The 27,787-nt window shown below is 33.8% G+C and overlaps 1 protein-coding gene across 5 annotated transcripts in view; it reads left to right on the forward strand.

Annotated features, from left to right (window-relative positions):
- Positions 1-27,787, forward strand: part of ZFAND6 (zinc finger AN1-type containing 6) — a 90,371-nt gene that overhangs the window by 25,020 nt on the left and 37,564 nt on the right. Inside the window, exons 1-2 of one of the 5 annotated variants that reach the window (XM_051981152.1) lie at positions 21,642-21,802; positions 27,335-27,417. The exons of 2 other annotated variants lie outside the window; for them this stretch is intronic. The gene's annotated coding sequence lies outside the window, so the exon portion shown is untranslated. Of the gene's footprint in view, positions 1-1,498; positions 1,520-21,641; positions 21,803-27,334; positions 27,418-27,787 lie in introns of those variants that run through there. 2 more of the 5 variants (XM_051981153.1, XM_051981150.1) reach the window with 2 other exon arrangements.

Genomic DNA, 27,787 nt, shown 5'->3' on the forward strand with positions numbered 1-27,787 from the left:
AGTGAGGTTGAAAGAATATGGGCAACAAGAAATAATTGTACCCCAGGGTTCTTATAAGTTATTAGCCACAGCTGAGTATCTTTTAAAAATCCCATGAGGTCTAATTATTTTATAGCATTCATAGTTATCTCAGTTAAGCACAATCGAGAGTGAGGGGTATTGGTGTTATTTTCTTAAAAACTTAATACTTAATCGAAGAACACTCATGTTTGACATTTTAAAAGGGGGGGGGAAGAAACTTGGAAATTCGTCACTATACTTTAAACATTGGCAGATTTTGAACTATTCAGGTTAATCCAGTTATGGTTTTATCTTTGGAGAGAAACATTTTATTTACTTGTTCCAAATATTTAATGAGAAAGTCTGTTCTTCTCTGGTCACCAGACTGTAGGACAGCCCTGAATCCTTCTTGAGGTCTTGAGGTGCTCCAGAAATGCCCTGAAATAGGGAACCCTAAGCTGCTGAGGGATGATTTTTCTGGAGAACATATGGGGAAAGGGAAAGGAATAAGCATTTATTTAGCAGTGCTTGGCTTATAGTAGGTACTAAGCACTTTACAGATTATTCTCATTTGATCCTCACAACAACTCTTTAGACAGGTGCTGAAATAATGTATACAAAGGAGAGAGGGGCTAGAAACAAATTGTTGAGAATATAAAATGCCAAAGAGAAGGGGATTAAGACACTTAAATATAGTGTTGATATATATATGTGAGTTTAATTCCTTCACACTCTTTAGGGATTTGGAAATATGCTAGAAAAGTTATTACATTTTGACTTAGAGTTCTCATTGTTAGCCATACACTCCAAGGATGTCTAAAAGTATATTTTAAAAAGGATTCATATACACCAAAAATGTTCATAGCAGTATTTTTTGTAGTAGTAAAGACCTGGGGCCAATATAGATGCCTTTCTTCAGATGATATGGAGTGAAATGTAAAAAGAGTCAATAAAATAATTCACAGAATGACTGAAAAGGAATTTTAAAGTACTCACTATGTGAAAAGCATACTTCTAAGTGGGAGAATATAAATAGAAAAAATGAGCCTCTTGAGAACAAGACTTGAGTTTGGTGGAAACAACAAAAGAAAGCTTAGTTGTAGGTCAGATGGAAGGTATGTCTTAAAGGTTCATCCAGGGTCACTAAATGATACTAAGGCTGCATATTGACTTCAAAATGCACATTAACATTATGGATATTCTATGTATTTTTATTTTGTTCAGTTTTGTTTAATTTCCCAATTAAATTTTAATCTTGGTGTTTGACACTTCTAAGCCTCTACACTAGAAGAAATAATTTCTAAGCTATATGAATCATGGAGTAGCAAAGGGAAAGAACACTTAGGTGTTGGCAGATTTTTCTACTGTTCCATATGGGTTTTGGGCTCACCTAAGGCCTGGTAAGTAGAGAAAGGAGGATCTTTTCACTACTTGATTATAGTGACCAAGCTTGGCCCCTCCCTCTTTTTCAGGTATTTGAGACTGTCGATGTGGGAAACTGCATATGCTGTCAAACTTGGTGATGTATTAGTTTTGCTGAACTGTTTTTTTTTTCCTCTTTGTTAGATGAGATTGCTCACTGGATAGAGCAGGGAATATATTGAGAAATGAAAATGATAATAGAAAAAAAAGAATTTTTAAAAGAAACTTCTAAAAGGACACTGGTAGAATTTTATTGTAAAAAAAGTGAGCAGCTATTGAAAGCTTTTCTAGCAACTGTTAGATCTTTATTTAGTAATAACATTTGAGGAGCGCCTGGAAAATTCTTGACGGAGGGGGCTATGCACAAGAAAGCCAATTAGAATGCTATTACAGGATCACAGGCTCAGATAAAAATCATGATAGCTCAGTCTTGAGTTATAGATGTTAGAAAGAAAAGAATGGATGGAAGAAATGTTGATAAAAAGACATGGGAAGTTATTAGAGGCAGGTTGGTGAGAATGAAGAATTGAGAATGAACTTGCCTCCAGATGGTTGAATGTAGAATGAAGAAAAGCTGGCCAGCTTTATGGTGATTAATCCAAAAAAGATTTTTTAAAAATCTTACCAAAAAAAAATCAAGAAGTCTTTAGAAGTCATACTGCATTTTGCTAAACCAGATTAGCATTAAGAGATGGCCAGAAGTCTGTGGTAACTTGGGGTGAGATTCAGATAAAATAGTCCAGCCCAAGGTATAGCTCATATAGGAGCCTTCCAACTTGGGGCTAAGAGATGGGGATGGATAGCCAGGGGACACCTAGGGTCTAAAGTTTTTACAACATGACATGATTTAGTTAAAAGTTTCTGAAACTGTCAATTTGACTTGGAAACTATGGAGATGGGGAGTGAACAGCAGACTACTTTATAGTCAATGTTACATACGCTAGCACAGTAATTAGGTTTTTTAATTCCCTTCACATCATTTTTTTGGGTCTCCAGTAACAATGAAAACCCCAAACAAAAGCTTTCATGAACATCATACCAAAATATGGAGCTTTTAGTTTAATAAACAACCATAAAGAAAAAGTTGATATACCAAGGATCATGACTGCCCAAAGATTAGTAGCTAAAGGAGAAGAAAGTTTACACTAACATGCGAGAAGATAAAAAGCTGAGGTACAATATATGAACAAAAGGGGGATGGGAAAAAAAAAAAAAAAAACAAGCTTTTAAGTGCCTAACTATATGCCATGTACTATATGTGAAGATTTTACAAATATCTCCTTTGAGTGAAGTCTCCTCATGACAGTCCTGAAAGATAGTTATAACCCTCATTTTTCCATTGATACCAAGGCAGGCAGATTGAGTGACTTGCCCAAGATGATGACTGGTAATGCCTGAACTTCTAGAAGTATGTGAAGCTGAATTTGGATTCATATCTTTTAGATTCTGAACTTAGCCGTCTTTTATCTACTGTGCTACCTAGCTGCCAACAGACAGTGGACCTGTAACGAAATGGAGGTTTTGAAATCTCCCTGATGAAGAGACCATTTTTGAGTAGATACTTTGAAATACAAGAGAAACATGGAAGGGTAAAATACCAAGAGAAACATGGAAGGATAAAGACATTTGAACAATTAGAAGGAACTAGATAGCTAAGCATTTATATATATATATATATTTTTTTTTTAAATAACTTTTTATTGACAGAACCCATGCCAGGGTAATTACAACATTATCCCTTGCACTCACTTCTGTTCTGATTTTTCTCCTCCCTCCCTCCACCCCCTCCTCCAGATGGCAAGCAGTCCTATACATGTTAAATAAGTTACAGTATATCCTAGATAAAATAGATGTGTGTAGAACCGAACAGTTCTCTTGTTGCACAGGGAGAATTGGATTCAGAATGTATAAATAACCCGGGAAGAAAAACAAAAATGCAAGTAGTTTATATTCATTTCCCATTTTTCTTTCTTTGGATGTAGCTGCTTCTGTCCATCCTTGATCAATTGAAACTGAATTAGATCTCTTTATCAAAGAGATCCACTTCCATCAGAATACATCCTCATACAGTATCATTGTTGAGGTATATAATGATCTCCTGGTTCTGCTCATTTCTCTTAGCATCAGTTCCTGTAAATCTTGCCAGTCCTCTCTGTATTCATCCTGCTGGTCATTTCTTACAGAACAATAATATTCCATAACGTTCATATACCACAATTTATTCAACCATTCTCCAATTGATGGGCATCCATTCATTTTCCATAAGCATTTATATTTCTTTTCTTTTTTTTTATTATTCACATTTTTTAAAAATTTTATTTAATAATAACTTTATATTGACAGAATCCATGCCAGGGTAATTTTTTTTACAACATCATCCCTTGCACTCGCTTCTGTTTCGATTTTTCCCCTCCCTCCCTCTACCCCCTCCCCTAGATGTCAAGCAGTCCTATATATGTTAGATATGTTGCAGTATATCCTAGATACAATATATGTTTGCAGAACCGAACAGTTCTCTTGTTGCACAGGGAGAATTGGATTCAGAAGGTAAAAATAACCCGGGAAGAAAAACAAAAATGCAAATAGTTTACATTCGTTTCCCAGTGTTCTTTCTTTGGGTGTAGCTGCTTTTGTCCGTCATTTATCAATTGAAACTCAGGTCTCTTTGTCAAAGAAATCCACTTCCATCAAAATATGTCCTCATACAATATCGTTGTCGAAGTGTATAATGATCTCCTGGTTCTGCTCATTTCACTTAGCATCAGTTCATGTAGGTCTCTCCAAGCCTCTCTGTATTCATCCTGCTGGTCATTTCTTACAGAACAATAATATTCCATAACATTCATATACCACAATTTACCCAGCCATTCTCCAATTGATGGGCATCCATTCATTTTCCAGTTTCTAGCCACTACAAACAGGGCTGCCACAAACATTTTGGCACATACAGGTCCCTTTCCCTTCTTTAGTATCTCTTTGGGGTATAAGCCCAGTAGTATCACTGCTGGATCAAAGGGTATGCACAGTTTGATAACTTTATGGGCATAATTCCAGATTGCTCTCCAGAATGGTTGGATTCGTTCACAACTCCTCCAACAAAAGCATTTATATTTCAATAGGCAGAGAAGAAACATTGAGAGCCTCATCATAGAAGTAGTCAGTAAGTCTGAGGACATAGGAGTTAGTTATATTTTGATAACCTTAAAAGAAAAAAAGAAACCCTAGGGAAGTAAAGATGGAGAGAGTGGAACTTATTTCATATAATTAAAATGTGGGAGGAGCCTATACAAATATGGAGGAAAGGGTGCTGATGGGAACTGGGAAATTGGGGAAAAAGTTGAATACATGTAGAATTTAGTGTGAGACTGTATTCAGCAGCAAATCTGGAGAAAGTATGATTCGTGTATTTTGAGGGAGTGATTAATCATAGGCAAAACAAACTGGAGGATGGATCTTGAAGGGGAGAATAAGAGACTAGAAAGAAAGGGTAAGAATCTCTCAAAGACTCTAGTTGAATAGAAGCAGATAGGATTAAATATAGATCAGAAGTGTTAATCACATTCTTCTCAAAACCTTCTTTTATAAAGGGAGTTTGGAAGCAAAAGGAGAGGAAAGAATAGAATATGGAGGATTCACATCTGTGAAACCGAATGGAATAAATCAACTCATAAAATGGAGGAAGAAAGTAGGATGGATGAGTAGAATCCAACATTTTGCTTTTGCTGTTTACACAAAATTGCAGGATCATAGTATTTGAGCTGGAAAAGATAGTAGAAGCCATTGAATCTAGTCCCTCTTTTACAAATGAAATTCTTGAAACAAAAAGATTCACATGATTAGAATAAAGCATTTCAAATGAAGTTAGAAAACAAGATACATGATTTCTGACAAGACAACAATAAAAATAGTTTAGGTTAAAAGGTAAATGGGGAAAATCTTGTGTAAAAGTAATGTAATGAATTAATGTCAAAATATGAATTGAATAGCATAAATTCTTAAAGGAAAATAATAAAGATAATATAATAAAGATAATAAAAATATAATAGTGGGGGAAGTCTCAGGTACCTCAAACATAGATAAATCTAACTATCACTTCCAAAAATCAAAAGTTAAGGACCTGATGTCTCTTTGATAACTAAATGGGGACAAAAAGCAATATATGCATTTTCTTTATTTTAGTATGTTGCTTTTACAAACATTAACAAATATAGAAAAAGCAGTTGAAGATAACTTGTAGGTTGTGACTCTTGGTGACTAGACGAGTGATATCTTCAGCAGAAATGGGAAAATTAGAAAGTGTGGGTTGAGGAAGGGAGTGTCTTTTAAGATTTGCTAACATAGAAAGTTCTCAGCAAGTCCAAAAAATACTTCCTAACAATATGGCAACGAACACCTACATTGACAAATTCAAGATTATCCTTAGAAATTGGTACAGTCGTAAAAGAAGTGGCTATTAACAGCTGGTGTTACTGAAAATAGCAATACTTGTAATTACTTGTGATTAAAATTTAAGGAGTATTTCCTAAATTTTCAAATAGGAGTTTCCTGAATTTTAAAATAAGAAATTGCTTGTCTTAATTCTCTTACTCATATAAGATGTTTGATGTCCTTAGAAAACTTGGAGAGGAAGATGTTGGAATTCATCTGGTTCATCTGTTAAGGGATTCTCTGAACTTATATTTTTGACTTACCATATTTTCCAGAAACTCTGGGCCCAGAGTATCCTGAAGGCCCTGAATGTGTTATGGAGTTAAGGACAAAGCACCCCCTGAGCTGACGGTTTGTTGTATATCTTTGGGAGGCAAGGTAGGCACTAGGGGCAGTCTGTGCCAGGTTTGGATAATGTTCGTATAACTGAGGTCCTCTGCAGATGAGCAAACCAGATCCTCTTACCTTGAAGTCTAACAGTGGGAAAGAATGAGGCTTTTGTATTATCTTGTTCCTTACCCTGAAGAGTGATCTTTTTTCCCCCCCATTGTTAGTTCAGCGATTCCCCCTCCCATGACTCATCCTTTCCTGATATACCCTTTTCCCTTTGTCCTGCTATTATAAAATACAGATTTCTGTAAAGACTGAGAAGGAACCTTTTTAGTTCCACATGCATGTTTATTATTCTTGTAATAAAAGTAGTTTTATCTAAAGTTTTGGGATGTGATTGCCTATTGACATTTCCTTATTCTATCTAGGGATTCCCTCTAATCAGTAGAATGATGTATGTTATCTTGGAGTTGTTTGGAATTTTGAGGTCACATAGTCCAGATTTTTGATTGGCAGTCAGTCTAGAATGCCCTTGAATACCTCTCTGGGCTTTACTTTTTTCATCTATAAGAGGAAGAGTTTATTATGAATTACTGGAATTGAAGACATCAGGGAGACCTGGGTTCAAATTGTGTATTCCTGAGCAAATGACTTAAATTTGCTTTGCCCCATTAATATGGGGAAGTGGATCCACTGGCTTTTAAGATCCATTTAACAATGAATCTATTCTCTCTAATGAATTTTCTGTTTCTAAATTTTAAAGGTTGAACTCAGTATCTTTGGGAAGTCTAGAATGCTCACTAAATCATCCAGAGATTGCTCATTAAGTTTGGACACTTTTACTGGTTAAGTTTTTTAATATGAAGCTGAAATTTACTTTATTGTCACCAATCTCTCCACTTAGTTGTTTTTAGTTCTTCACTTTGGGCAAGTTAAAATTATTGTTTGAGATGCTGCCAAGGACATTCATGCGGAAATCTTAGTTTTGGAGCTGGAATGAAGCGCATTCTTTTTCTCTTGATGTTCTCTGCCCCACTCCCCACCTTTGGTGATTTCATTCTCCTGATTTCAGTTATTTCCACTTTCTACATGGAATCTTTTCTGATTTCTTCCTACCTCACTTGCTAGTTCCTTCTCTTTTTTTCCCCCTCTAAAAATTATCTTTTATCTATTTTGTGCATATATATACACATATAATGATAGGCATGCTATCTCTCTGATAGAATGTAAGAAAGATCTTAAAAGGCAAGGATTTTAATTTTCTTTGTTTTTCCAGCACATTGAAGATAGCTAATATATCATTCATTATTCAGATGACTTATTCTGTGTTTCTTGCTCTTTAAAATCCCTTCTCAGTTTTCACCCCAGCTAACATATCCACATGGATGTCTTTTTAATATTTTTAACTTAATACAGTCTTTCATCTTCCTCTTAACACCCCCTCTGCCCCAAAATCATACTTTCAGACGTAATGATTTCCTTTGAAGGATTCATGATCCCATATGTAACCTTAGAGTCAATTTTCTTCCCCTCCCATAGCTATGTAATTGTCAAATTTTTGTATCTTCTCCCACAACACCTTCAACATATGTACCTTTTTGCCTGTTATTCCTAGTTCAGACTTTTATTATCTCTTTCTCTGTTGTATGTCTTTGTACTTACTTATCAGGATGACTACTAAGACCAGTTTTGTAATTCTCTCGTGTAGAAGGGATTATTGTGTAAGTGGATAATAACATTATTTTCAAGTTAGATTCATTGACTTTACATAGCTTTTTACTTAATTTTGTAACAATTTATAGAAACCTTTTCATGTTTATCTATATTCTTCATATTTAGTGTTTTTAAAGGATAATAACATTCCATTTCATATCATATATAGTAAATTATTTAGTCATTTCTTAACCTTTAGCCAACTACTTTAATTCTTTGTTGAGAAAAAATGTTTATGAACATTTGAGCAATTTTTCATTTTATAGAAAAAGAAACTAAGGTCCAAGAAATTAAAAATTTACTGGTGGCTAGGCAGGTAGGAAGTAGAGGGACTAACATTTAAATTTAGGCCCACCTAATTCTGTCTGGGATTTAATGGCGCATATTTGACAATGACAAAATAAGGTTATGAGGCCATAAGTATTATTGAAAGCTTTATGAGGGAAGATGGTATTTGACTATATACTTTTATATTTATATAGGAATCAATAGAGAAAGAAGAGAAAGTAAAGAATTTCCTCCATAAAGAACAATATGAAAAGAAGTATGGTGGTAGTAAAGTTTGAGGCAGATTTTTTTGAGGGCAATAAGTCTTATTTGACTAGAGTATGGAGTAAGTATATAGGAATAATAGGAAATGAAGCTTGAAAAGTATAATGATGCTAAAATGTATAGAGCATTGAATTCCAGGCAACACAATCTGAATTTTACTCCAAAGGTTGTGACACTGAAGAGTTTTGAGTAGGTGTGAAATTGATCAGATTACTAAAGAATCAGTGTCTCAGTATATCCACATGACATTTTTTTCCCTACAAAATGCCTGACAAATGATCATCCAGTCTTGGACTAGAGAACCTATGATTTGTAGATTGACAATCTGGGTTAGATCTAGACAATCTAGATTAGCCCCAAATATTAATATTGTCAATTGTCTGTGAGGATGGTGAACCAGATGTCCTCTTACATTACAACCTTAAAGACTACTCATTCTAGTTTTATTTAGTTCTATTGTTAATTTTTCCTTATCCTCAAGCCTAAATTTGCTCCTTTGCAATTGTCACTCATTACTCAGCTCTGTTCTCTTGGGCCATGTAGGATAAAGCTAATATATACCTTCCAGATAATGGTACTGAACATATTTGAAGAAAACTATCATTCTACAATCCTTTTTTCTTCAGACTTCTTGAGGTTAATTTCTCTGAAATTCATTTGTAAGATGAGAAAGTTGAACTAAATTTTAAAGTTTTTTTCTAACTTTAAATCCATGAGCTATAATAAAAATCATGCCATAAGAATGAATTCCCCAGAAATAGTAAAAAGAAGAGAGTGGAGATAAAAACAAACAACAAACAAAAGGTTAATTAATCAGAAATAATCCCAAGATTGTGAATATAAAATATTAAATGAATGATGATAGTACACTCAGAAATAACAATTGCAGAAGAAGGAGCTAGTTTAGGAGGAAAGATAAGCTTAATTTTAGGCATGTCAGGGTTTGGATTCTAGAGAACTATTTAGGTAGAATGTCCTATTGCCAGTCATTGATGTAAGTGCTAAAGGTCAGGGCTGGAGATTTAGAATATGAATCATTTAGATAGACGCAGGAAAGAATTATAGGAAGAGATATCCCAGGATTAATTAATTATACTCTTTCCAAGTCCAGTGCTTGTCCACACAGCCTCCTAGCTTGCTTACCCTGGACTGGCTGATTTATATAGCTTTTTTTTTTTTTTTTTTTTTTTTTTAAATCAGTGGCATATGTCTAGCAGGCAACAGGTATATATTTTTAAGAGCCCATTCAATGTGTGTATTGGGATACACATTAATGATTAAAAACAATCCTGACCCTTAAGAAAACTTATAGCAGAAAGTAATGTCTTAGTTTGTGGAATCCTTCTATTCCTGACCTTGTGGCATTGAAGTTGTGGCAATCCTTGCGCATATCTCTTTTGTACCACTTCCTTGGTTCAGGGCCTGTCACCTAGGAAGTTGTAAAAGTCTCCTAACTATTCTTCTTGGAAAGAAGAGAGCCAAGCTCAGAAAACCTACCCATATTAGGAGGATGGAAAGATTAAAAAAGTCAGAAGTACAAGACAAAGTAGTAAGATATTAGTATCTCTGAAGCCAAGGAAGGACAAAGTTTCCAATATCAGGAAATGAAATGATAAAATGGAGAGGTAGGTTTTTAATACAGGGATTTTTTGATTCTTACTCTGCAATTACTGAAAGTTTGAAAAGAGATCTGTAGAAACATAAGACCAGTGATAATAATTATAAAGACTTTTATTTGTATAATAAGACACCTCATTTGATCCCCCAATGGTGTTACCAAAGCAATATTATGTATGGTGCAAATATTATCTCCATTTTATGTATGAGGAAAGAAGTTTGACTCTGAAGTCTAAAAACTCAGTTTGGTTAGATCTTTATGTCAGTAACTTTTCTGTCTATAGTCACTAATGGCTTTTTGTCATCAAATCCAATGTTTTTGTTTTTGTTGAGGCAATTGGAATTAAGTGCCTTGCCCAGGGTCACACTGCTAGGAAGTAGTGTCTGAGATCAAATTTGAATTCAGGTCCTCCTGACATCACAGCTGATGCTCTATCCATTGCACCATGTAGTTGACCCCAATGGTCTTTTTTTTTAAAGCCTTTAGCTGGATCATTTTTCTTAATTCTCTTACTGCCTTTTTTATTTTCCCTTGTTGGCTTTTCATCTTCCTCCTGCCCTTGTTGATTGGTTCCTTCAAAGTTCTTTCCTTTATAAATTGATTTCCTAGCAATTTGGAATTAAATTAGTTACCAAGTAATTTTCAATCTATGCTTCAAAGACCATTTTAAAATTTCATTATAGTTAGAAAAAGATGCGTTTAATATTTCTGTTTTTCTGCATTTGTTAGGTGCTCCATGTTTAGTCAAATTTTTGTGAAGTTTTCATGCACAGCTAAGAAATAGATATATTCAGGGCAGCTAGGTAGCTCAGTGGATAGAGTACCAGCCTTGAAGTCAGGAGTACCTGAGTTCAAATTTGACTTCTAGATACTTAACACTTCCTAGTTGTGTGACCTTGGGCATATCATTTAACCCTAATTGCCTCAGCAAACATAAAATAAAATTAGATATACTCTCCCCCCCCCCAACCCCCCCATTCAGTGTTTTCCAGAGGATTCTCATTTCTAAGTTTTCAAAAATTCTATTTATCTCCTTAGTTGAGATTTAAGTTTAAGATTGGGTAAATCTACGTCCCCCGTAAGTATACTTCTTATAAACTCATTTAACTTTTTCTTTAAAAATTTAGATGAGATACCGTTTGTTCCATAAATGTTTAGTGTATTGATACTAATTCATTGTGTGTGGTACCTTGCAGCAAAATGTAGGTTCCCTAATTTTTTATTTCAGTTGAAGCATAATAGATTATACTCTAGCCTCTTATTTTTATTATATGTACTTTTCTGTTTCAAGTATATTTCTTATAAAGAACATATGTTGGATTTTGGTTTCTAATTCATTCTGAAATCCTGTTCCATTTTATTGGACAAATTTATCCTATTCATGCTCACATTTATTGCTAGCTATGTATTTCCCTCTATCTTCTCTTATGTGTATTAATTCTTTTTACCCCTGTCCTGTGTGTTTTGATTCTGACTATAGACTTTCTTTGTAATCCTTTCCCCCCCCCCCCCCTTTGTAAAAACTACTTTGTCTCCTACTTTGTTGGACAAGATGAATTTCTGCATCTAATTTTGTGTATGTGTATTCTTCCCACTTTGAACCCCCTTTTCAGGGGAGTGAATTTGTGTTTTTTGTGTACCCCATTTCTATGAGATAAGTTCTTTCTTTCTTTCTCTCCATTTATCTCCCTCCCAGTGCATTCCTCTTTCTCTTTAATTCCAGATATATCCAGACATAATGATGGTTGGTTAGATGTACATCTCCCATATATCAGAATATGAACAGTTAACCTTGCTTAATCCTTTATGATTCCTTATTCATATTTACTTTTTTTAATGCTTCTCTTGACTCCTGAGTTTGAGTGTAAGATTTTCTTTTCAATTCTGGGCTTTTCATCAAGAATGCTTGAAAAGTTCTTTTTCACGAAATGTCCATTTGCCTCAGTTTTTCTAGATCAGTTTTTCTTGGTTGTCATGCTAGATACTTAGCCTTTCATAATATATTCCAAGCCTTTTATACTTTCAAAGTGGTGACTGCTAAATCTTACGGGATCCTGACTGTGACTCTTTGTAATTGAATTTTTTTCTTTCTTATTACTTTCAGTATTTTCTTATTAACTATGGAGCTCTGGATTTTGACTATAATATTCCTTGGAGTTTTCATTATGGGATTCCTTTCAAGAGATGAATAGTAGATTTTCCCTCCCCCTCTCTTTTCTTCCTTCCTTTTTTTCCTCCCCCCTCTTTTTCCTCCTTCCTCAGTAGTTTCTGCTGCTTCCAGAGGGATGTAATTTGAGTAAAGGTGTGTTTACTGCCCCTGTAGTTTTGACTCTACAAATTCCTGACCCAGATTTGGATCTGTTGTCTTAAGTGTAGTTGAGTTTCAGTAGACTGCTATTGGACTTAGTTGCTACTAGCCTGCTCAGAGGTTTTGGAGTTATAGAGCAATGGAACTATTGGCTCTCTGTATTGGTCTAAGTCTCCTACCCTGGTTATTCCATTTCAGGTATATGTATGGGACTCAAGATTTTATAACTAAGTTTATTGATAAGCTTTTGGGCTCAACCACACAAGTTTCTAGAATTTGTTCCTTCCTTGTTACATAGCTAGCACTGTGCTTACTCATGATCATTCCTCTCTGTCCTGAATCTGTGACCTGAAATTGGACAATGGATGACAGAGTTGCCAGATGGAATCTTTTCTTGCTCCCAGCAAAGATCTTCTGAAGTCTACTGGGATCTTTTTCTTCTCTGATGCTCTATCCTCTTTCCTTAGCCATTAGAATGTTCCTTATTCTCACTTGCTCACTCAGTAAAAAATGCTGTGCTGTTTTCATAGACATCCTCTACTCCAGTATCCCTAGAAATCTAATTTTCTGGATTGGACAAAAATAATTTTGTTTTTCTAAACTATCTTTAGTGAAAAAATAAATCATTGTGTATTTTTTTGAGGGGAGGGGAGGCTTTCCTAATCAGAATTTGGTGTGGCACATTTTCTAGGTTAAGTTTGGAGGAGCTATGCTGGGTGAACCAGACTTCTCTATCTTGTCTCTAGCTACTGAACTGAATTTGTATGATGAATTTTAGGAAAGCACATTTGATAGCTGAGTTTAGAATGGACTCTGGAGTGTGGACTTGAGGCAAGGAGACTACCAATTATTGAAAAATAGTTCAGGAGTGACGTGGTTTTTTAAATAAGGGCCTAGATAAAAGATTGTATGAAAGTTCAAATCAACAAGACTTTGGTAACAGAATGATAGCTAGATTTTGATCCTGTTAAACTGGGAAGATGGTTTTACCCTCCAGAGCAATAGAAAAATTAGGAAGAAGGAAAGATGTCCTACTCCAAAAATGAATTCAATTTTGGATATATTGAGTTTAATGTATAATCAGTTTGAGATACTCAGTAGGCAAGAAGTCTGGAGATTAGGAAAGAGGTTAAGATCTGATAAGTAGATCTGAAAATTAGCACAGAGATAATTGAATCCATGAAAGCTAGTAAAATCACTAAGCAAAGTTGCACAACTAATAATGAATCCTCTTAAAGTTGTCCCATTTTTTGAATTCAAACTACATATTTTCATTGGAGTCAGTTAATATTTTGCATAGTTATAATTTTGAAAAATAGAATTTAAATACGTGCCACCACTATGGGGGATTCATTTTTGTACTAATCAGAACCTAGTTGTATAGTGGGGAAAAGAGAAAAAAAATCTTAGGACAGAGATTTTGCTTTTAAGAGATAATGAATATTTAGTTTTGTTATCAGATTGTAAACCAGAAGTAGGCAGCTCTTTCAACTCATTTGACTGAAAAGATGAGAAACATTCATAGATTTTAATGGTTGGAGGGTTTAGTGAAGATTTTTTTTCTTTTAATGGATTAGAAATTTGGTTGTGTTCAAAGAAAATACAAAAAGAAACTAGTTGATAAGTTGCAAATTCAAGAGAAGTGGAAAGAGATAGTTATCAAGAATTCAATCTGCTGGAGAATATAGAACTTGAGAAAATACTTAGGACAAAAAAAATACCCTTTTAGAGGAGTTGGTCTTGACTGGGGGGTGGGAAGGAGGGAAGAAGCAGCATTTTTGGAGGAAAGGAGAATGTGAGATGTTATGAAGGGATTTTAAGATGAAAAAGAGAAGATAGAGCTTTACAAGGAACATGGTAAAAGGAGAAATATGAGCAACATTGTCGCTGTGCTTTTCACTTGATCTTAGATCCTGATAATTGGATTTTACACATTGACTTCTTATTCTCCATTGTACATTCTTCCTTAATCTCAGTTATTTGTCTGTGTTATTTTTCCCCACTGTATCATATTGAAATTTTGAGGAATCTGATTTCTCTCTACTGTCTTTGTATTCTTAGCCCTCAACAAAGGGCTTTCTGCATAGTTGCTGTTGTAAATTTTTATTGTATCAAATATATCTAACAGTAATATAAGTGATGATCATTCAACAACTGTGGGATCACAACCTAACCCAGTTTTCGTTTTCCAATTTTTTCTTTGCTACCATTGTGAGATATGAAATACTTAAGAGCTTCAAAGAATGCTAGAGATGTGTTTGTCAAACCCCTTCATTTTATAAATGAAATTAAGACCCAGAGCATATTACATTAGCCATTACGTTAGGTAAATTGTATATTTTATTACTTCTAAATGAACTTGGCCTAACCAAAATTTCTTTTATTTGTGTAGTATTGTCCCTTTTTCTCCCTGATGATTCATGAGCTTTTATTCATTGTAATTTGAAAGATTTTTTTTTTTGCTTGATTTTAGATATGACCCTTTTAAATGAAAACCATCATCTCTGTAGTCATTTGAATCCATGCCTTTTGAATTCTCTTGATTTTATCTATTAGATGGTACAAGCAAGTGATTGAAATCTGGTCTTGGAGTTTAAAAGACTTCAGTTTAATATTTTCTCAGATAGTTACTAGCTTTGTGATCCTGGGCAAGTCACTTGGCATTTCTGAGCTTTAATTTCCTCTTCTGTAAAGTGAGGGGGTAGAAGTTGATGGCTTCTGGAGGGATCTGGACTTCCTTTGTCCCTTTCTGGATTGGAAAAGTCCTGTTGTTTGTGGCTGTTCATTGCCCATAGAGGCCTTTTTCTTGTCTGATTTGTTTTTGAGTATTTTGGGTAGTCACAGTAGCCTCATTTAATATCTTTGATTAACGAGAAGGAAGGGTCTGGTAGTAGGTAGAATTAGGAGGCAAAAGTCAAAAATACTTCTAGAACCTTCTTGTGTGAGCATAAAGGCATGATCCTCAAAGAACGGCTGGCTCATTTATTTGGGAGGGAGGAATTGGAAAAATCTAGGATTGGAAAAGTCCTGTTGGTTGTGGTTGTTCGTTGCCCATAGGCCTTTTTCTTGTCTGATTTGTTTTTGAATATTTTGGGTAGTCACAGTAGCCCCATTACCATTAGAATGGTAATAGTTTTTTTTAATTCTTCCTTTTTTTAAATAAGCATAACTTTTTTTACTTCTTAACAGGTATATTTAGTGAATTGACTACAGTTTCAACTAATAGTTGTATTGACCTCTTGTTTCTTCTCTTACTGAGTATAAAACAGAAGATGAATGCCTAAATCTGAGAATTTGGGGTTAAGTAAAATTGCTCTTTAATCTAGAAAACTCAACTTGCAAATAGCTACAGAATTCTCTAGAATCTAGTCACATTGTTAGTCTATTAAGTTATTGGACTATAGAGTTTTGAAGCTCTTGTTACTTTTTTTTTTTTAAATTGGTACCATATCACATTGCTTTGTGATTGATTTAGAGCCAGTTGGATTTCATACAGGAGTACATTTCACACAGAAAAAAATGGGACAGCTGGTATGAAGCTTATTGTTTCTATAGAAATGAAATCTACACCTGGATGTCAGTTGTAGATTGGTGTCACTCAATTCCATAGTACTTCAAAAAATTCTAGTGTGTTATTTCTTAAGATGTTGCAGTGATGTTGATTTGTTTTACAAATCAAACCAAAACAGGTCTAATGATTTTTAAAATAGTTTTGGAATTTACTTTCTTGAATCTTTTCAGTGTATTTCCTAATTAAATTTGAGGAATAGTCAAATTGCTAGTGATGAAAATTAAGATGTACAAATTTTTTTTTTTTTTAGGGAAATATCCATAATAGTTATGCTTGTTGAGTACTGCTGAGTAAAAGTGACCCTAATTCTGCATCTTGAGGGCAGTCTGCTTCTGTGAATGAGAATTTAGGAAAAGAAAACTTTCGGCATCTGATAATCTATTTTTAGATCATCACACACTGATGTAAGTCATGGGGTAGTGGAATAATTAGGATTGGTATATTTTCCAGTGTAAAGAGTTTACTGAATTACTTAATAAGTCAAAGGTGTAAAAGACATTACAGATGATTTTCTATAGCAGACAATTTCTTTTCGCTTCTATTTAATATCTTTGATTAACGAGAAGGAAGGGGCTAGTAGTAGGTAGAATTAGGAGGCAAAGGTCAAAAATACTTCTAGAACCTTCTTGTGTGAGCATAAAGGCATGATCCTCAAAGAACTGCTGGCTCATTTATTTGGGAGGGAGGAATTGGAAAAATCTATCTTTGACTTCCTCCTTCCCCAGCATTGTATCTAATCATCTAAACTTTGCTAGAGGTAGCTACAATTTTTAAAAATAGATTTATGTATAGCTGTATCTATAGTGCCCATTCTCGTGTGTGCGTGTGTGTGTGTGTGTGTGTGTGTGTGTGTGTGTGTGTGTAAAATATCTTTTGGTGGTTTTATATTGCTCACATTTCCCATTATATTCCTCTTGCTAAGTTGTTTAAAAAACTGAGAACCAGGAAAAAAAAATACAGCAAAAACTCAATATAATGAAAACAAAAACTAATATGGCATGTAGTATTCCATATCTATGAAACTCGCACCTCTGAGAAGTTAGTGATGAGGTGAGGATATCTTGTTATATCTCTTCTTTGGATCTAAGATCTTTATAATTTTTCAACATTCGGTTTCAGTTGATTTTTAGTTGTTTTTTTAAATTTATGTTGTGCTTATTCTACATACTGTTTTTTTGGATCTGTTTACTTCAATGTGCTTTTACTCTAAGTCTTTCCTGTCTTTATTAAACCAGTTATATTCTATTGTATTCATGTATTCACTTTTTAGCCATTCCCCAATCAAGAAACTTTTACTTTTTCTTGTCTTTTCTACCACAGAAAATGCTGCTAATACAAATCTGCTCTATTTGGAATTTTTTTTTGTTATTGCTATCTTTGAGGTATATGCCTGGTAATATAATCTGTGATATGCTTGAAAAAAAAATTACATTTAATATTAAATGTAATGAACCAAAAAAATAGAAAGTAGGAGAGAACAATATGACCAAAAATGCAACTCCTTTAAACTACTTGCTTTTAAAATAGAATGTAATTTGACATTACTTTTAGGAGGCATTTGTGTTTTCTGTCAAAATCAGTTGTCGCCTACATTTTAAAAAATGCTTTTTTATTTTCTTTCCTATCCTGAATGACTTTGAAATAAAACAAAGGAAAACAGCCTCTGTAGTCAAGCAAAATCCATCCATTGGTCATATCCAAAAATATATATGTTTAAATATGTCCCTTGGGTTCACCATCTTTCTTTCAGAATAGATCACATGTTCCTCATCTTTCTTCAAAAATCATGTAATAGGTCATTACATTGATCAGATTTGCAATCTCAGTGATGTGACGATTTTTTTATTTGACTATTGATCATCTACTATCTATCTTCACCCCTCACATGAAGGAATATAATAGGTCTAGCGCAACTCCGCAACATTTTTGGAAAGTTAGTCTTCTCTCCTTATTTGTGATCCACTATTTTACCCTATGACTGACTTAATCTAAACTTCCCTTTCTCACTGATAATTAAATTTTCTGTCATGCCTATTCCTAGTTCATCTCACTATCTCTAGTAGTCTATGAATGCATTTGTGGTTGTCAGTAGTTTTTAAAGTGTTAACACACAAATGGATGCAATATTGTAGATACTAGTTTGGAGTATAGTAAGATTATTATTTCCTATGGTCTGGAAATTCTGTTTCTTTTAATGCAGCTTGCTATTGTATTAGCTTGTTTAGCAATTGCTTTTATACAACTGCTTCAATAAGCTTATGATTAATCCCCAACTTTATTTCACAGACTTAGGGGTTTCTCTATTAAACAATTGTCTTTTTTGCTTTTTAACTGAAATATATGACTTTTTAATTTTCCCATTATTGGCTCACTTATTGCTCTTAGCTTTGTTATCTTCTCTTTCAATAAATATCTTGTAGTTTTCCAAGTAATGATATTTCTTGAGCAGTTTTAACAGTTGCACAAGGAAAGCACCTCTCTCCTGACTGACATGGAGTTGTTGATAAGTTTTGAATACATTTGTTTAACCAGCTGATACTTTGTTTTATTCCTGCATATTCTTATTAGAATGACACTTTCCAAAGCTGTAACAAGTTACTTTTCCCTTTAAAAACTTATTGTCTTTTTGGAATAATTTGAGGGTTTAGCATTAATAGGGCATCTTATAAATTTTTGATTCTGCTCACCTCCATGAAAGAGGGTGAAAGGTATCTATAAATTTCATGTTTTTAGTCAAAGTGTAGTATTTTGATCAATTCGTGGAGAATTTTGTGCTTTTCTGTATGTTAATCCTTGTAAAAAGCCAATTAAATTCTTTCTATTAGTGAGGGTTACTAAATTACCTGTATTTGTTAATATCTTTTTTCCTACAGGATATAGAACTATGAGACTTGGTATATAAATTGACTTCTTCATTCTACTAGTGTTATTTATTAGTATTCTGTTGTTATACTTTAAATAGAAAGTATGGCTTAGTTACTTGAAATGATTTTGTATATTAATCTAGTTAACATGTTATCCTACTTTTTTTTTTTTAAGTAGCAAGATGTTTTGAAATCATCTGGTTTACCTCATTACACAGAAAACATTTTTAGATAATTTACCACATTTAAAATGTAGAGTGTCAAAGGAAGCTTTCTTTGTATAGTTCTAGCTATCTAAAGAATGTTTTGCTCAAATTTAGGGCTAATTCATTTTGTTTTATCAGTGAAGATGGATAGTAAAAGTCAAACAGATGTTCGAAATTCATGTGGTTTTAATATTACTGAAGCATATTTTAAAAGAGTTTAGAAGCTTAATTGGTTAAAAGAATGGTCGGACTATTCTCATCAGATTTTGGCTCATGTCTTTGAGTGCTATGAATCAAATTTCTTTATATATACACAATGTAACTTATATTGTAAAGAAACTTTTGGAATATTATGAGTGGACATGTGCATTTGACACCTTTTATAGCAATGCAAATATGCCAGAAGCTTCAGTATAAAAGTAATACTTTATTCTGATTTATTATAGTCAGATGGTACATCTAATATGGAAGAGATGAGAAAAAAAATTTTTTTTCTGATAAATGGGAAAAAAAATTCTTAAGAAAGTCTCATTTAAAGTCACCATGGCAAATACAAAATGGTAAGAAAGAACTAGAAATTAAGAGGCCTGGAATCTAGTTCCAGCTTTGCCACTTCAGTTTCTCTTTAAAATGATTTTTAAGAACTTCTCAGTCTATGAATCCTTATGTATCAACCAGCTGAAGTAATAAGAAATAGTGTAGTGGATAGAATGCTGGATCTGGAGTCAGGAAAATCTGAGTTGAAAACCAGCTTTAGATATTTAATATCCGTGTCACTCTGGGCAAGTAAGACCCTGAATCTTTTCTTAGCCCTAGTTTCCTTTAGTGTAAAATGGGGATAATAATAGAACCCACTTCACAGGATTTGTAAAGCACTTTGTAAGGATCAAACGACATAATGAATGTAAGCTCTATGTACATGTTAGCCACCATGTTTCACTATCATTACTCAGCTAGAGAAAATATGAATGCCATCCAAAAAGCAAACAGATTCCTGAAGGCAATGGCTGTAATTAGAGGAATCACTTTCTTATTTTGTAGATACAGTATTCTTGTCCCATCAGTGTGGTTTCAGAAGTAAACTCTTTTTTGTGGTATTAATAAGAGAAGGATTTGGAATTAGAGGCCCTGATATTGGACAAATCATTTAACTTCCTTGGATCTTGGTTTTCTCAACTCTAAAATGAAGACCCTAGACCAGATTTCCAAAGTCCCCGATTTTATAATCTCCAAGTCTATCATTTATGGCATTTTGATTGAGGGATGAAAATGCAACTTTAAGGACAATATGAAAAGAAAAACAAATCAGCACATCTTGACCTAAAACTTGACCTCAGCCAGTTGATCTGACACTGGTATATGTCTAATAATAGTGTGTGTTGTATAAATATATATATACAAGTATAAATATATACTTGTATATATATTATTGTATATGTATAAATAAAACTTGTAATAAGATTTAGTAATGGTGCTAAAGTAATTTAGTCAGTTTGTTGCCACTATGATATAAAACTCTTACTATACTTGCAGTATTTAAATCTCTTTTTCTTGGTGCATAAAAATGTTTTCATTTCATTTCCTTGACCCCAAAAAAAGAAAATTGGGAAATTTCTTTGGAGAGAAGGGGAGAGCAGAATAAATTTAAGACTTTTTGTATACGTACTGTTAAAGATAAATGTTATAATAAAACATTAAGCATAATGAAAGAAAAGGAGGGAAATGCATGTTTGTTATTTTATTTTAGAGCACTTCCTAAATTTGCAATTTATGTTCCAAAACCTTTTGAAGTTAGCTTGTTTGAAATTCAGAACTCATTTTCATCTGGAGAAACTGCATAAAATGATATGGTTAGGATCCCAAGCCCAATTCCCACCCCCAGCAAAATCTATTTAATTTATAATGTACCTTATAAAACCTGTCATTTTATAGCATGAATTGTTCAGGGAAATTATTCCAAATCCTAGTATGGCATATGGCATATCTCTGACCACTGTCCCTTTCATCCCTGCACCCTTACTCAGATAGAAAATTGATTCTTTCCCCCTCCATAACCTCTAAACATACTCCAGAAAGTACAGGTAGAATGGGAACTTCATGTATCCCCATGATAAATTTTTGGTTCTAGATCTAGTACCTTTTTGGATAATGAGGTCTTGCAAAAATCGGAGATTGTGCTAACTCAGATGAATATCCCAAGAGGATGAGATGATCTGCTTATTTTAGTATTCACACAAATGAGGGGAACATTTTATTGAGAGGGTTGGCAAATAATTTCCAGAATGTAATTCCTGCTCCTGATCTATACCAGACAGAATAGGAATATTTTTGTATGGAACTTTTTTTTAAAACTTAAATATAGCCATAAATTTTATTAACTGCCTTACGAAAGACTTCTGTTGGAACATAGTGATTCTTAGGGTTGGTTGTGTGTGTGTGCGCGCACGTATGTGTGTGTGTGTGTGTGTGTGTGTGTGTGTCTGTCTGTTTTTTAAGATGCTCACAACAGATCACTTCTTAATGAGTATAAAATAGTAATGAAACTATTCCTTAAAAGTTTAGAAAAATTTAAAAAATGTTCCTAATGGATTTTAACTGTTTCAACTCTTTCATATTAAATGTGTTACAGGAATGAAACTGAAGTCTGCTGCAATAAAACACTGAAGGCTTTAAAATGTTTTCTTGCATAAAACTCAAACTTTAAGTAGCTGCTTATGAGGATAGGGAAGTCAGGAAGCTAATGTCTGTCTCAAGATACAGGACAGCTGTTTGTTCATCAACCTCAACTGTGTGAGTAGAGCCTTAAGCCTGTAACCCTGCTTAATTGGACATAACGAATAAATTTTTTTGCTTTTGTTTGTGAGAATGCCAAACAATTTTGATTGGGGAAGTGATAGTTTTAAAGTGTAATAAAAAAATTCTTGACACAAATATTTATATGAACATTAAGACTCATAACTAGTATGACAATGTTTCTTTTATTTCAAAATTATTCTAAATCATAGGGATTCTATCTCTTAGAAAAATATCCTAAATTGTACTTAGAAAGATGTGACTGTTTTGCTTAAGAGTATGCTCCGAGCAAAATTGACTGAATAAGTGTGTGTATCTCACACATACACACATACACACACGCACTCTTGATATCTTAAAATATTTGTGTATTATACTCATTTGTGTTAGTGAAAAACAGGATTTCAGGAAATAATGATTCATTTTAATTTTGAACACTATTTCTCCCCTCCCCCCCCAGGCAATTGGGGTTAAGTAACTTGCCCATGGCCACACAGCTAGGACTTGTTAAGTGTGTGAGGTCATATTTGAACTCCGGTCCTCCTGACTTCAGAGCTGGTACGCTATCTACTGTGCCACCTAGCTGCCCCTTTTGAACAATATTTTTAACAGAAAAGACATTATACCAAAAGTTAGGCTTCATCTTTGTTTTCTTAATTGAGTCTGGTATATTAAATTCAACAGTAATAAATTCTTAGTTAAAAGAAACATTGATTACATTGAAGTAGTTGTTTCTTAATTAAGCACAGTTGGAATTATGTGATAAACTCTTTGGTGTGGAATGTTTGTTTTTTTAGTGTTTTATAATAGCCTCTCCCTCTGGGTCTATCTGTTTCTTATTTTATTTTTCCAAATACATGTAAAGGATAGTTTTCAGCATTCATTTGTGATTGACTTTGTGTTCCAAATTTTCTCCCTCTACCTCCCCTCTCTCCAGGACAGCAAGCAATCTGATATTGGTTATATATGTACAATTCTTTTAGACATATTTCCATAGTTGTTGGGGGAGGAAAGCAGGCCAAAAAGGAAGGGGAGGGTGGGAAGCATTAGAAAGAAAAAAATTAAAAAGTAAAAATCCTATGCTTTGATCCATATTGAATCTCCATAGTTCTCTTTGTGGATACAGATGGCATTTTTCATCCCAAGTCGATTGGAATTGCCTTGAATTACCACATTGTTTAGAAGAGACAAGTTGATAGTTGATTGTCATTTAATGTTGTTGATGTATACAAAGTTCTTCAGGTTCTGATTGCTTTATTTCAGCATCAATTTGAGTCTTTCCAGGCTTTTCTGAAATCGGCCTGTTCATGATTTCTTACAGAACAAAAATATTTTATTACATTCATATACAATAACATATTCAGCCACTCCCGTGACAAATGGGCATCCACTTAATTTCCAGTTCCTTATCGCTACAGAAAAAGATGCTATAAAGGTTTTTGAACATGTGGGTCCTTTTCCCTCTCATTATCTCTTTAGGATACAGACCCAGTAGTGACACTGCTGGATCAAAGAGTATTCAGTTTTATAACCCTTTGGGTATAGTTCTAAATTGCTCTCCAGAAAAGTTGCATTATTTCATAACTCCCCCACAAAACAATAGTGTCTCGGTTTTCCCACATCCCCTTCAACATGTTGTCATTAGCCAATCTGAGAGAAATGAAGTAGCACCTCAGAGTTGTCTTAATTTCCTATTTGTCTAGTTCAGGGGTCCTCAAACTACGGCGCATGTGCCGATGAAGCAGCTGAGGATGTTTATCCCCCTCACCCCAGGGCTATGAAGTTTCTTTATTTAAAGGCCCACAAAACAATGTTTGTGTTTTTACTATAGTCCAGCCCTCCAACGATCTGTGGGACAGTGAACTGGTCCCCTCTTTAAAAAGTTTGAGGAACCTTGATGGTAGTCAGTAGTAATGTAGCATTTTTTCATATGATTAGAAATTAATTTCTTCATCTAAAAATTGTTCGTATCATTTCACCATTTATGCATTGGGGGAATGACTTGTGTTCTCATAAATTTGAGGCAGTTCTCTATATGTTTTAGAAATGTTTACATTTATATATTTAGAATTATGTTTTAGAAATGAGCCCTTTATCAGAAATACAGTCTAGAGATTTTTTTCTTAGCTTTTTGCTTCCCTTCTCATCTTGGCTGCATTGGCTTTATTTATTTTTTTTAATTAATTTTTTTTTTTAGACTTTAAAAAAATTTTTTTTTATAACTTTTTATTGATAGAACGCATGCCAGGGTAATTTTTTTACAGCATTATCCCTTGCATTCACTTCTGTTCCGATTTTTCCCCTCCGTCTCTCCACCCCCTCCCCCAGATGGCAAGCAGTCCTTTACATGTTGAATAGGTTACAGTATATCCTAGATACAATATATGTGTGCAGAACCGAACAGTTTTCTTGTTGCACAGGGAGAATTGGAGTCAGAAGGTAGAAATAACCCCCGGAAGAAAAACAAAAATACAAGCATTTTATATTCATTTCCCAGTGTTCTTTCTTTGGGTGTAGCTGCTTCTGTCCATCTTTGATCAATTAAAGCTCTCTTTATCGAAGAGATCCACTTCCATCAGAATACATCCTCAAACAGTATCGTTGTTGAGATATATAATGATCTCTTGGTTCTGCTCATTTCACTTAGCATCAGTTCATGTAAGTCTCGCATTGGCTTTTATTTGTGTAAAACCTTTTTCATTTAATATAATTAAAGTTATACATTTTCCATTTCATAGTGTTCTCTAGCTTTGGCCATAAATTCCTGCTTTCTTCACAGATCTGACAGATAGACTAACCTTACTGTCCTAATTTGCTTATGATATCGCTCTTTATGTCTATATTTTGAGCTTATCTTAGTATAATGTTAGATATTGGTCAATGCCTGGTTTTTGTCATATTATTTCCCCAGCAAATATTTTTAAAAGAATTTCTCTTTACATCTCTTGCTGTTGGATTTTGTTGGTGATGTGTATGTAAGATAGTTCTTATCCCAGAAGCCAGGAGTCTTTGGGTTTATCAAACACTAGATTATTTTAGGCATTGACTATTGTGTCTTATGTACCTAATCTATTTCAGTGATCCACTGCTTTTTCTTAGCCAGTACTAAATGGATTTGATGACTTATGCTGTATAATATAATTTTAGGTCTGTTATGTCTTTTGCCTTTCTCTTTAAAAGCAAAATGTTAACCTTATATAAGAATTGATTTGTAGATTTCTATTTCTATTCTATGTCTTTATGCATAAATTTAGCAGTAAGACCATCTTTGTGTCCAAGAGTAACATGGTATTTCATAGGATATTTCATAGGCATTGTTTTAGAATATAAAATATTATATTTTAAAAGTAATTTAATATTACCATACTTATTTAGTGAAGTTAAGTAATTGTACCATAGAGCTTTTACTTGGCAGTATCAAAACTGATTTTCAAAGTATTCAATGGAAAAGGGCATTTATCAATTCTTACCATACAGAACATGGGTATCTTGGAATTTATTTTCTGTCTCTCCTGCTACAGTTTAGTCCTTTGTTTTCTAATCCATGAATATCAAAAATAAATGGTCACAAAACCTAATACAATGTATTTCCTGGATCCTATATGAACCTGGCAGGTGTGCGCCTTTCAAGACAAATTACCTTTTAAACTTAGGAAAGATTTGTATATGCTTCCTATACTTATAATTTTACAAAGAAGTGTGGATATGAATTCATGATAAAATGTGAGAGGACATAATTAACTTTTGTATCACTGTCCTTTCTGTATGTAGTCCATTTTTGTGTGTGTGTGCATTTAATCTTAATTTTGTTTTTTCTCAATTACATGTAAAACAGAAATTTTTAACTTTCATTTTTGGGAATTATGAGTTTTCAAATTCTCTTTTTCTCTCCCCTTTTTTGAGAAGGCAAGAATTTGATATTGTTTGCATACTTGTAGTTATGCAAAGCATTTCTTTGTTAGCCAGATTACAAAACAACCTCCCTCCTCCCCCATCCCCCATCCCCCAAGGAATAATAATTTTTTTTTAAAGAACTGTTATTTAATCTGCTTTCATACATAATCATTTATTTTTCCGAAGATGAATAGCTTTTTTTTCATAAATCTTTTAGAATTGATTTGTGTTATTGTGCTGTTGAAACTAGCAAAGTTATTCAGTTAATCATTGTACAGTGATAGTTACTCTATACAGTATTGTGACCCTGCTCATTTCACTTGGCATCAATTCATGTAATTTTCCTCAGATTTTTCTGAAACCATCCTGTTTGTCATTTCTTATAGCACTGTAGTATTCCATCACTGTCTCATAACTTATTCAGCCATTACCTAATTGATGGGCGTCCCCCTGAATTGCAATTCTTTACTATCACCCAAAAAAAAAAAAAAAAAAGAGCTGTTGTAATTTTTGTAAATCTAGGTCTTCTCTCTTCCCACCTCCTTTTGATTTCTTTGGCATACAGATCTAGTAGTGATATTGCTAGGTTGAAAGGTCAAATACCTAGTTTTATAGCTCTTTGGACATAGTTCCAGACTGCTCTCCAGAATGGTTGGATCAGTTCATAATTCCATCAACAGTGTATTAGAGTCCCTATTTTACTATATCCCCTCCAACATTTCTCGTTTTCCTTTCATATTAGCCAATCTGATAATATTTATGTAATCTATGTGATTTAGGTGTCGGTCCCCCTCTCCCCCCAATATCTATCTGTCTATATGACTATAGATAGCTTGGTTTCTTTGGAAAATTTTTTCTTAAACTTTGATCATTTATCAATTGAGAAAGGGCTTGTATTTTTATAAATTTGACTGAGTTCTCTGTATTTGAGAAGTGAGCCCTTTATCAGAAAAATTTGTTGAAAATTTTTCCCACAGCTTCCTTTTTCCTTCTCTTGGCTGTATTGGTTGTGATTGTGCACAAACTTTTTAATTTTATATAATCAGGATTATTCATTTTATATCTTATAATTTTTTCATGTTTTGTCAGTAGTCTGCTTTTTAAAAAGGTTGCGTAGCTGTTTTTTCCTTCCCTTGAATAATTTTGACATTTATTTTAAAAATAATTTGCTTTGCTTAGGGCAGCTAGATAGTGCTGTGGATAGAGCACATAAGCCCTGAAATCAGGGGGACCTGAGTTCAAATTTGGCCTGAGAAACTTAATACTTCCTAGTTGTATGACTGTGGGAAAGTCACTTAATCCCAATTGCCTCTGCAAAAAAAAAAAAAAAAAAAAAAAAAAAATTGCTGTTATTTTAATAGCTATCCAATTGCCCTGGCTAAAGCCAATTTTGTATGTGTTATTGTTTGAATCAAATTGTATACCACTATAAAATTGGAAGCGTCCAGGACTAAAACCAAGGTCTTGTGTTTGTCAGGTCTATGTTTTCTTGCTTTATGAGAAATGAACAATGTGCCTAATAGAGAGCCAGCTTTCAAGTCAGGGAGGCCTTTGTTTCAAGTACCTTTCAAAGCCATATTTGCAAGCCATGTGATCCCTCCGGGCCCCCCAAACACTTTCTTAAAACTCTTTAAGTTGCAGAGTAGCTGTGGATCTGCATTGATGGTGAGAGGAAGCTCTCCCTAGAAGCTCCTTACAGAGAACAAATCACAAGAGGTGTAAGTATATATCCATATACATATGATATTAAATATTTTAAAAATAAAGATAGTTACATTAAAAACTCATTTATCTTTAGGAAATTTTGATTAAACTAGTTATTGTAACTTTTTCAAGTTTGTTTTTGGTTTTTCTTTTTTGAAAGCAGCTATTCAATTTCAGTCATAAAAATTACAGAAACTTGAAGTTATAATAACCTTTAAGTTTGTATTTTGTGACTTTTTCCTTTTGATCATTTTTTCTTTAATACACAATCTTAGATATTTGTAGACTTTTATAATAGCTTGATAGTTATGCCTGTTATTTGGTGGCAACCTAGGTGCTTCAATGGATAGATTAAGAGACCTGTAATCAGGGAGACTTGAGTTC

The sequence above is a fragment of the Antechinus flavipes genome, chromosome 2 (assembly GCF_016432865.1).
Source record: "Antechinus flavipes isolate AdamAnt ecotype Samford, QLD, Australia chromosome 2, AdamAnt_v2, whole genome shotgun sequence".
Lineage (NCBI taxonomy): Eukaryota > Metazoa > Chordata > Mammalia > Dasyuromorphia > Dasyuridae > Antechinus > Antechinus flavipes.